The 12,291-nt window shown below is 37.1% G+C and overlaps 1 pseudogene; it reads left to right on the top strand.

The window, feature by feature from the left end:
- Positions 1 to 11,056: 11,056 nt before the first annotated feature.
- Positions 11,057 to 11,574, top strand: LOC103290790 (60S ribosomal protein L29-like; annotated as a pseudogene).
- Positions 11,575 to 12,291: the final 717 nt, after the last annotated feature.

Raw genomic sequence — 12,291 nt, 5'->3', positions numbered from 1 at the left:
CCAGGTCCTCTGCCATCCTCTGCTAATGTCCAAAGTTCCAAATGACCCCTCCCTTTCAGAGTTAATTACAACTAACACCAAGATTCAGAATGCAGTTCAATTTATTTATGTAGTTACTCAATTAAACTAATTCATGTGAAATTCTTTTTTAAAGGATTTAACAATTCCTGGATTTCTACACTTTTAATGTAAGTGAAATACTAATTGATTGTTTGAGTCTAGAATAGATGTTTGGAGGGAAGACCTTCCTCAACGTTCTTCCCATCTCTACTCCTCTCCCTTTGATGAGCCATCTTTAAATGGTTCAGCTGTGTTTCATCTACCTACCATTTGGAGCCTTTGTAAATATTTCTGCATTCCATGGGACTTAGAGATAATAGTAGGGTTAGGCATATTTTCAAACAGTCAAATCACAATCCCAAAATAGAGAGTTTCTTCTTTTTTAAGAAAATTATTTATTGATACTAGAGAGTAAGACAAAATGAGAAAGAGAAAGAGAGTGTGTGTGTATGAGAGAGAGACATGGATCTGTTATTCCACTTATTTATACATTTATTGGTTGATTCTTGTATGTGCTCTGACTGGGGATTGAACTTGCAACCTTGGAGTATTGGGGTGATGCTCTAAGCAACTGAGCTACCTGGCCAGGCTAGTTTCCTCTTTTTATGTCAACATCTGGCTATTAATTTACCTACACATTAGATACCTCAACTTTTAAAGATAGTATACTTTATCATACCTACTTAATATTCTTTATTTATGCTGATAATAGAAAAGCACAAAAGAGCTTAGCAGAAGGTTGAAAATAATAGTTAAAATAAAAATAACCAAGATCCATTGTCTTTTCCCTTCTGTACTTGTTTTATAAATATCTGATTTTAATTTCTATTTTAAATGTATTATTAACTCTAAAACTGCAATATTATAGTAAATGATACTACACTCAAACATATTCTAGACACATCAATATATTAAAGACCACACCCATTATTCATTTTGTCAGTTGAGCTGGGTTTTGTGCCATTCTCCAAATAAAACTTTTCCTGTCATTGCTTTGTATATATTTATTCTTAATGTAACATGTCATAGATTAAAAACAAAACAAAACTCTAGTTCCATGTTACTTTAAAAATAATTCACACCTGAACATCTCTTCAGTACATGTCTACAGAACTCATTTAAATGCCATGCAAGGCTCAAGCATATCTGTTTGGTGCATGCTCTACTCCTGCTTCACTTGTACACAGATACATGAGTATGCAAAATGTTATTTATTTCTTATAGGTTTGGAAATCATGATAGAAAATATCTTTATATATAGCAACATGTTAGATGAATTTATTTAAAGCTCATTGTTTAAACTGAGCCCTCAAAAGGTCAGAGCCAAAAAGAAGGTGACAAATTCTAAATTCATAGTCCAAAGTGAGGTGATGAACCACCTTTGCAGGATTTTCAAAGAAAACTTGAAAATACTGGTTTTATGACATTTGGCTGATCACATACCATTAACTTATAAAAGAGCACAGAGGCCTAGGAAAGGGAAGTTGGGAATTTGAGAAAGGTTTTCCCCAGAGAGATGTTCAAATCAAATCATGTGAATTTACTACCTTTACCCTGCTCAAAGTGGAGGGTAGTGTGGGGCTTTGTCCTAAATGATCACAGACAGATGAAACCAAGGACAGATTACAAGAATGTCAATAAAATAACACCTTTTATATACAACCACACTGCACACACAAATATACACACTCACACACATAATATGCACGTCATGGGTGTGAGGGACTTCAGTAGGATCAATCACAAAGCCTAAATAACCTTCCTATTGTTTAAGGCACAGAAACTCATTCTTGAGGATTGAGCAGGTGGCTGTGTCTGGAGCTGCTGGCTCTCATAAGGAGCACAAAGAGAGGTAGCAGGGACGGTCTGCATGTCCAGAGTTTGGTGGGGTGAAGTCTGCAAATTTTCCCCCATGAACCTGGTGTGGACTCTCTAGAAGCACTTGCTTGGGATTGTCTTAGATGCAGCTTGAGATAGTTGTCTAGAAGGGCTAGGAGGCCTCAGTAAACAGGTCTAGGGCTGATAGAGGAATAATGTAACCAGCTTGGGGAGATGCACTTGTAAAATGAACTTTAGGTGAACATCCCAAGCAATTTAAAAGAGGAGTATCTGAGCATTTCACAAAGCATCTAATGAGAGAAGCTGCCACTAAATGATCACAGACAGATGAAACCAAGGACAGATTACAAGAATGTCAATAAAGTAACACCTTTTATATACAACCACACTGCACACACAAATATACACACTCACACACATAATATGCATACTTACACTTCTACAACAAGAGAAGCCAGGAGCCACAACTAATGGGACTATTTTTTCTAAGGGGATAGGAACTATTTTTAAATAGACTTTATTTTTTAGATCAATTTGAGGTTCACAGCAGTATTAAACAGAAGGTCCAGAGATTTCCATTTATTCCCTGTCCCCACATGCATAGCCTTCCTCATTATCTATTTCCCCAACAAGAATGGTGTATTTGTTATAACTGATTAACATACATTGACATATCATTGTCACCCAGAGTCCATAGTTTCCATTAAGGTTCACTTTTGGTATTGTACATTCTATGGGTTTTGATAAATTTATAATTATAGTAGAGGCCTGACGCACAAATTTGTGCACAGATAAGGTCCGGCTGGCCTGCCCTGATCAGGGCTGGGCCAGGCTGGCTGCGGGGAGGGGCCATGGGAGGTTGGCTGCCAGCTCTGCCCCCAATCAGGGTGTGGAAAGATCAGGGATGAGGCTGGCCACAGTGCACGTCATAGCGACTGGTCATTATGGTTATTTCAGTTGCTTGGCTTTTATATATACTAGGTGTGCTGGTTAATAATGTGGATTGTTTTCAATACATGGAGTTACACATATGTTGATGTATATGCGATTTGATATATATGCTATTTTGTTGTATTGACAACAAGCTTCAAAACTTCATATGTCAAATTTTCTAAAGGTGTTAACATCATAGATATTTTTACACTTAAAAATGTCAAATTTTGTGCCAAAAAAAGCATTTGTGGGAAGTTTTAATTAATTACTTTATTTTGAAAAATAAGTGCTGCTGAATACTTTGGGAAGCTTATGGTGAATATGCTCCATCTCAAGATACATGTGAACTCTGGTTTAAATGCTTTAAAAGTTATGATTTCTATGTGAAAAACAAAGAATGTCCAGGCCAACCAAAAATGTTTGAAGACGAACAATTACAAGCATTATTGAATGAAGATGTGTGTCAAACTCAAAAACAACTTGCAGAAAGATTAAACGTTGCTCAGCAAACAATTTCAAAACATATAAAGAAGTGGAAAATTGGGTCTCTGAATGGTTTGCCTCAAAACAAGGAAAGTTCTATTGGGACAGTATCCACAAATTAACTCAAAGATGGAAGAAATGTGTAGTTAGTGATGGACATTACTTTGAATAAAGCACTTTTGATGTTTCTCTTGAAATTATTATGTTTTCTTTGATTACAAAATCTTCCATTATTAAACAGTACACCTAATATACAGATGTATCTACCATTACAGTATCATCCGATATAATAAAGAGCTAATATGCTAATTAGACTGACAGTGGAATGACCTTCCAGAACAACCAGTGGGCAGGGGGTGGGGCTGCACGGCTGCAAGGCAGCTGGGGCTGCAAGGGCTGAGGCAGCTGGGACTGTGAGGGCTGAGGCAGCTGGGGCTGTGAGGGCTTACTCTTGCACAAATTTTGTGCATCGGGCCTGTAGTATAGAGTAGTTTCACTGCCCTAAAAATCTGCCTGGTCATCCTTTTCTTCCACCTCATCTTTAAAAACCACTGCTCCTTTTATTGTCTCCACAGTTTTGCCTTTTCCAAAATATCATATAGTTGGCATCATACAGTACATAGCCTTGTCAGATTGGCTTCTTTCACTTATAAAACCCATTTAAGTCTCCTCTGCAAGAAACTGCCAAACTGTCTTCCAAAATAGCTTTACCATTTTGCAGTCCCACAAACAATGAATGAGAGTTTTATAGTTTTGTATTTTACATTTAGGTCTATGATCTATTTTGAGCTAATTTTTATGAAGTGTACAAGATCTATGTTAAGATTTTGTTGTTTTTTTTTTGCATTTGGATGGCCAGTATTCCAGTACCATTTGTTGAAAGATTATCTTTCTTCATTGTATTGCCTATTCTCCTTTGTCAAACACTGGTTGACTATGTGTACATGCATCAATTCCTAGGCTCTCTACTCTGTTCCACTGATTCATTTGTCTATTCTTTCACCAATACCACACTGTCTTGATTACTGTAGCTTTTTAGTATATCTTGAAGTCAAGTAGTGTCAGTCCTCCAACTTTGTTCTTCTCCTTCAATATTGTATTAACTACTCTGGGTCTTTTGCATCTCTATATAAACTTTACATTCAGTTTCTTGATAGTCACAAAATAACTTGTTGAGATTTTGTTTGGGATTGCATTGACTCTATAAACAAATCGGGGAGAACTGACATCTTGACAATATTGAGTGTTTCATGAACATGAAATATCTCTCCACTTATTTAGTTCTTTGATTTTGTTCATATAAAGTTTTGAAGTTTTCCCCATATAGATTTTACATAGTATTTCATTTTGTAAAGGGAGTGCAAATATAAATGGATTGTTTTTTCAATTTAAAATTCATTTGTTCATTGCTGGTCTATGGGAAAGTGATGGACTTTTGTATATTAACCCTATATCCTGTAGCCTTGCTTTAATTGCTTATTGGTTCCAGGAGGGTTTTTAAAAAAATTAATTCTTTCAGATTTTCCACATAGACAATAATGGGTACAAAGACAGTTTTATTTCTTCCTTCTCAATCTATATACGTCATATTTTCTTGTGCTGTTTTATTGTATTAGCTAGGACTTCTAGTACAATGTTGAAAAGCATTTTGAAGGAATATCCTTTCCTTGTTTCTGATCCTAGTAGGAAAGCTTTGAGGTTTTCACCATTAGACATGATGCCATCTATTGTTTCTTTGTAGATATCCTTTATCAAATTGAGGAAGTTCCCCTCTGAGAGTTTTTATTATAAATGGGTATTGGAACTCATGAGATAATATAAGACATAAGGTATAGTAAGAAATAATGAGTTTTAAAAAGCAGATGTGTTTTAGAAAACCTATTATTAATGTAAACAATTGGTTAGAAAACATATGAAGCAACTGTGTACTTTCATATCCACTACAACCATGTGGGATTTTTTTGAAAACAGAAAACTTTATACAATACCTAAAATTTTAAAAGATTAATGATGGGCATACAATACATTATTCTGCTTATTTCTTCTTCTGCCAAATATTAGAATTTGTAATGCCCTTTCAATTTCTTTAGTCATTATAAATAGTAGCATTCAATAATTTTTTAATGGAATTTCTATTTTTGAGAAATCCTTGGTTTATATACTGGAGTGCCCACAAAACAGTTATGTCCATTATACTCAACAGAAACCAGAGGAGATAATGACGTAAAGCCCTTTGGAAAAGGTCAGACAGAGCATGTCATGTGCTTGTTCTTGTTTGAGCTTTCTTATTGTGCTTACCTTTCTCCTCTCCAGCAGTAAATGACTTTTGTTCCATGAAATACAAGTGATTTGCCCTGCCTGTGAGACAATAATTTTTGATCCAACCATTACTGATTTGGGCAATCCAATTCAATCACATATGATTGGGCTCTGCTCAATGAATAGTCCATTGCATGCCACACATAATAGCAAATGTTTCTTTGAATTATTATAACATTATGATTATTAAGAATGACTAATCACTCAAATCATTTTAGGATAATTCTATTATTTGGATAATTTTAATGTTTTTACTTCTGTACTAAAGATCTTCCATTTATCTACATTCAAGTTTCTGGATGGATTTAATTGAGAAATATCCTGATGAAAATGAAGCAATCTAAAAAAAGCACACAAAACTATTGTTCTTTGTTATTTCTTAGTTTTGTGAATCATATTTTTTACTACTAGTACATATAAAATAAATTATAAAAATAAAATCTATTGTTGAGACTAAGATTTTATAGTTACTAATTTAAATGGCTTGTGTTTATTAAAAGTCTGTTTTCACTAATGGAATTTATAAGTTGTTACAAATCTGATATTATGAATTTATATTAAATTATATAATTTTACATTAATAACATGTATTTATCTATTTTATTTGAGGTATTTGTATAAATTACATTTTGAAAAGTTCCTATTCTCAAATACTTTTGAAAATTATTGGTTTATATTAAAAGTTTAATAAACACCTTGTTTATCATTTGTATTATAACACTTTGGGCTTCAGGTCAAATTAATTATCTACATTTTAGTAAAAATAGTTAATTTAGGATTGTTTTTATAACATTAATTTAAACACATGGATTTAGGTTTATATTAATAATGTCTGCAAAAATATGTTTGCTAAACATTTTGATAAAGCAGGCCTTTACTGTTGTCTGTTGGCATATAAATAGGAAATGTTTATTAGAAACTGTTGATGCTCAGCTGATATGGCTCAGTGTTTGAGCATTAACCATTTAACCAAGAAGTCACTGGTTTGATTCCCGGTCAGGCACATGCCTGGGTTTCAGGCTCAATCCCCAGTATGGGGCATGCAGGAGGCAGTCAATCAATGTCTAACCAATATTTCTATCCCTATCCCCCTCCCTTCCTCTCTCCCTAAAAACCAATAAAAACATGGATGGAACTGGAGAGCATTATGCTAAGTGAAATAAGCCAGTCAGTGAAAGAAAAATACCACATGATCTCACTCATTTACGGACAATAAAGAACATTATAACCTGATGAACAAAGATAGATACAGAGGCAGAGAAGCATCGAATAGACTGTCAAATTACAGCGGGAAGGCTGGGGAGGGGGAGGGGGAAATAAGAGATCAACCAAAGGACTTGTATGCATGCATATAAGCATAACCAATTATGCAAGACACTGGGGGGTGAGGGCATGTATGGGAGTGGGTTGGGGGGCAATGGGGGGATATACACACATATGTAATATCTTAATCAATAAAAAAATTAAAAAAGAATGAAACTGTTCATTAAAACAATTACAAGGCCCTAGCTAGTGTTGCTAAAGGGTTAAGAGCATCGGCCCCTGCACCAAAGAGTCATGGGTTTGATTCCTGATCAAGGGCATGTATCTGGGTTGCAGGTTCGTTCCCCGACCCTGGTCAGGGCACATACAGGAGGCAACCAATGTGTCTCACTCACATAAATGTTTCTCTCTCTCTTTCCCTCTCCCTTTTCCTTCCCTTCCACTCTTTCTAAAAATCAATGGAAAAAATATTCTCGAGTGAGGATTAACAACAACAAACAAACAATTAAAATAATTTGATATTCAGTCTTAATAATAAACTTAAAAAATCAAATTAAGGAATAACCAAAATAATAAATTCCAAATTTCTGTGTTGTTAGGTAAATTATAAGTCAGCCAATCCAAGCACTTATATGGTAATTGAACACCTGTTATGCTAGAAATCTTGTGCAATACAAATAAGTATAAGAAGTAGTCTTTACTCTCAAAGACTTAGATGTGGGAAGTGAGATATAAACATGTGAGATTTAACTAAAAAGATTTAAATCAGTTGAAGAGATTACTAAAAGGATGACTCAAGAGAGTATATATATTATCAGCTGCCAAAATAATTCATTAAACCGTGTATTCTTTTCAGAGGAAGCCACCTAATCTATCCCATAGAGTGACATATACATTAAAGAATGTAAATCTGCAGAACATCCATTTTGATAACTCAGCTTTCTCTTAATGTAGGTGGTTTTATGACATTTCTTATATAGGGCACTCCTTGAGATACAATACATATTTCAGTATGTTAGTTCAGAATTTATGCATTGTGAAGAATAACATGAGACTCAAATGTAAAGTCTTTTGGTTATGTGACACGAAAAGCTAGGAAAATGTAACTAATATAGGAGAAGTGGATTATAGGTTGAATCTAAGTTTTAAAGTACCATATTGTTGCAAGTGGTTACCAACGAAGCTATGAAATGTTAGTGATATTAGTGGTGGGGTGAAAAGGATATTAGTTCCTTAGTCAAGGGTTTTGAGTTCAGAATCTTCCCATTTCTTTGCTCTCTTTTTCTAATTAATTAAGATGAAATAACTTCTCCTTCTGTCTTTCTCCTCTCCTTTTTCAATTTACCCTGCCAAAAAGAAAATTCTCTGATTTTTGGAGTAAATTTCTGTTGCCAGTATTTTTTGTACTATGCTAATTTCTCCTCCAAAGAATTTGACACTGGGACTCAAGGTCTCTTCCCCTTTTGTACCTCTCCAGATATCACTATCTTGTATTGTCTCCTGCAGTATGACATATCCTATATAATAAAGAGCTAATATGCTAATTAGACCGAACAGCAGAATGACCATAGAGACATCCTTCCAGGCAACTGTCAGGAATACCTTCTGGATGAAGCTGGGGCTGTGAGGGCTGGCCAAGGCCGCGAGGGTCTGCAAGGGCCAGCTGAGGCTGTGAGGGACTGCGAGGGCCAGCCAAGGCTGCGAGGGCAGAACCCCTTGCATGAATTTCATACATTGGGCCTCTAGTTCTATTATAATGGGCATGACTGGACTATTTTACTTTAGTGCAAGGGAATCTGAGGGTTGAAATTATAATTAAATCAAATAAGTTACAATTATGAACATTGCAAGCTAAATCTTTAGTCACAACCATGTTCTCCTCTCTACTTTGTTCTATAAATAACTCCTTTGTGAATCCACTTTTATCCTACACCTCCAACATTTCACTTCTTTGTATTAAGAAATTATCCTTCAAAATATCTATACTATATTGTTTTAAGTATGGAATGAATATTAGAGATTATCTAGTTCATCCCTTTAAATATAGAATGGGGTGAGAAAATTAGACCCAGAGAGGTAATAATCACAAAGAAAGTGGCAAAAGTCAAGTGGGTCCAAATTTAATAATCAGACATATACTGGTACTCCTTTTATAATCAATGCATTAGTTTTTTTTTTCCTTTCCCAATGGTATTAAATTGGACAAACTTCAATAATTACTATAGAAAAACTAACCATGTAGCCTAGCCTGCAGTAAGATTTTTCAGGAGTGTGGTAGTGATTCAAACAGTCTGGTATTTTTGTATATTATTATTATTATTATTTAAATTCTTAATATAATATTGAGACCAAATGTGACTGGCCAAGCTGTAAACATTTAGAACAGATTTTCTTTATCTCATAGTATATTGTTCCAAGATTAGACCTCAAAAATACTGAATTATTAATGGCTAGAAACAAGCATAAAAACGTTATTCTAAAATTTCCATACACTTGCCTCCTCTAGTTCTGGGATGGAGGTAGGAACTTGGTGAACACAAATGTATATTTCTTTGGGGGAGTATTCATTACTTGCACATGTCATGATTATTTAGAAAAAAAAAACTTTCTTTTTTTTTTTAAGTGTTTATCAATTTCAGAGAGAAATGGAGAGAGTGAAAGAGATAGAACCTCAATGATGAGAGAGAATCATTGTTCAGCTGCTTCCTGCATCCCACCCCCCACTACTTGGGATTGAGCCTGCAATCTGACATTTGTTCTGATGGAATTGAACCCGGGACCCTTTAGTCCACAGGCCAATGCTCTATCCACTGAACAAACTGGCTAAGGCTACCTTCCTTTCTTTTTCTTCCTTTTCTAGAGCTTCCATTTCCCACCAGCTCTTGCACCTGCTTGCATTTCCGGAATGCCAGTGTAGCTGTGAGTGCCAGAGGCAGCAGATGGGAAGGTAAACTTTCATGTCTGCACTCTTAGATTAGCCAGTAGGATTTCTTGTTCCTTCTCATAACATTCCACTCAGTTGATCACTAAATAATCAGATACAATGTCCAAGGCATTTAGTACTTGTTCAATACAAGATTCTGAATCAGTAATTACCCAAGACTCAACTGAAAACATGGGTTTGAACTTACTTGCTAATTTCACTTAAACCTCAGTCATGAAAATACTTTTGAACCCACCTGTGATGCAATGCCCAGGAAATGCTGAAGGCAAATGGGTTGTCAAGGCTTCCGCCCCTACCCTATGTTGAGGTTATCAGCATCGCCAAATCAACGAACACTTCAATCTTTGTTCAGAATTCCTAAACAATGTTGAGCGAGTCTTTGGACAAGATGAGAAACTGGAGAGCTGGGCAAGTCACCCTCCTGAATGCCTGTGAAGTTAGCAAGAGGGGGTCTGCATATACCTTGATGCTGAAGGCTTGGTTCAGAGAAGGCTAGCCAATGGAACTTTAAAACGTAAGAGATGTTCATTAGGTCCACCTGAGAGTGATACAGACTGGAGTTACTCAGTGAACTTTACATTTTAAACTCAGCCTGCCAAAAACTGAACACTCTCCCCAAATCTAATGAACATAAACATTGGTAAGGGGGTGGGGGTGAAGAAGAAGTATGGCTACTTCTGCAGAAAGTTTTGCTTCACCCACTCATACACAGAAGCTGGTATGGGTGAAAAATGTTGTTACAACAGTAGCTGAAACCCTCAAACATAGCTCTCTGAACTTCCTGAGAGTCAGCTGCTGGAGTATTTGGCTACAGGTTATCAGACAGCTGTTGAGGCAAGGGATGCCAATATCCCACTAAGGGGGAACTTGCTCAGCCTGTTCTCACTGGCATGGTCCAGCACACCCGCAGTGGAGCTGTAACAAGGAAGGTAATCTAGGCCCCATGTCTGTGGGGAGGGGGAAAAGGGGCACATGCATGAGCATCCTTTCCTGGGCAACTTTGGAAGATGTCCAGGCCAGGCTGTGTTTGAGCTTAGATTTCTCCCAGGACTATCTGGGGTCTCTGAATTGGCGGGGGGGGGGGGGGGGGAGAGGGGAGGGGAGGGGAGGAAGTGGGCTTTTTTAGAGGCTCATAGAGACCACTGTATTTAAATTGTTTCATGGAAAACATGTGTCCTGGCTCTTCCAGTCCCAGGTGCTTCAGGAGCCGCAGGCCTTGGTGAAGATATGGCTAAATCCAGGAACCACACCATATACAACTAGTCCCGAGAATGGCATAGAACAGCATCAAGAAACCCCGATCACAAGGATATGACTCTGTTAAGGGGGTGTACCCTAAGTTCCTAAGGAACATGTGCCTTGCCAAGAATCACAAGAAGGACCTGGAGAAGATTCAGGCCAACAATGACAAGGCCATGAGCGCATATGCCAAGGTTACCAAGACCCTCAGAAAGCCCAAGGAGTTCAAACCCAAGACCCCAAAGGATGGCCATCACAAGCTCAGTCAGCTTGCCTATATCACTCACCCCAAGCTTGGGAAACATGCTCGTGCCCACATTGCCAAGGGTCTCGGGCTCTGCTGGCCAAAGTCCAAGGCCAAGATTCAAACCAGGCCCCAGGCTGCAGCTACAGCTCAGGCTCAAGCTCTGGCTCCCAAAGGTGCCCATGCACCCATGAAAGCTGCACAGTGGAGGCCAATGTCTGCCAATGTGAGGACCAAAGGATTGGTGTGACCCCTAGGCTGCTGCTATTTTTACAAACAAATCTGGGCAGGTCCTGTCAAAAATCATAAAACAAAACAAAATGTCCTAAAGAGTAATCTTACTGAAGCCAGAATTAAGTGACTGTTTAGTCAGAATTTTTTGAAATGAGAGGGTGGGTAGTCAGTGGTTGGAATCAGTGAGTTTGTAGCCAGAATTTGAAAGTAAGCAGGGAGTCTCACTGTAAACTGGAACCAAGTGTAGCCTGTTTAAAATGCTAGGCCCTCATTCTTGGAAGCATGCAAACTTGAGGGCCTTCCATGTGTTTTTCTTTCTTTCTTTCTTTCTTTCTTTCCTTTCCTTTCCTTTCCTTTCCTTTCTTTCCTTTCCTTTCCTTTCTTTCTTCTTCCTTTCCTTTCCTTTCCTTTCCTTTCCTTTCCTTTCCTTTCCTTTCCTTTCCTTTCCTTTCTCTTTCTTTCTTTCTTTCTTTCTTTCTTTCTTTCTTTCTTTCTTTCTTTCTTTCTTTCTTTCTTTCTTTCTTTCTTTCTTCTTTCTTTCTTCCTTTCTTTCTTCCTGTTCCCATACTGTGCTTAGCTGCCTACAGAGGATCCAAGGCACATTCTGGGACATCTTACCTTTTTTTCTAGGGATTGAATCCCCCAGAACTCTCGAATTGAGCTCCAAGAGCTCTGATTTCAGGGACTTTCCAATACCCAAGGAGTGCAAAGAAATGGAGAGTGAAACTTTAAG

Source organism: Eptesicus fuscus, chromosome 3, assembly GCF_027574615.1.
Source record: "Eptesicus fuscus isolate TK198812 chromosome 3, DD_ASM_mEF_20220401, whole genome shotgun sequence".
Taxonomy (NCBI): Eukaryota; Metazoa; Chordata; class Mammalia; order Chiroptera; family Vespertilionidae; genus Eptesicus; species Eptesicus fuscus.
The sequence above is the reverse complement of the archived record's forward strand: the minus strand, read 5'-3'. Positions and strand labels throughout refer to the sequence as shown.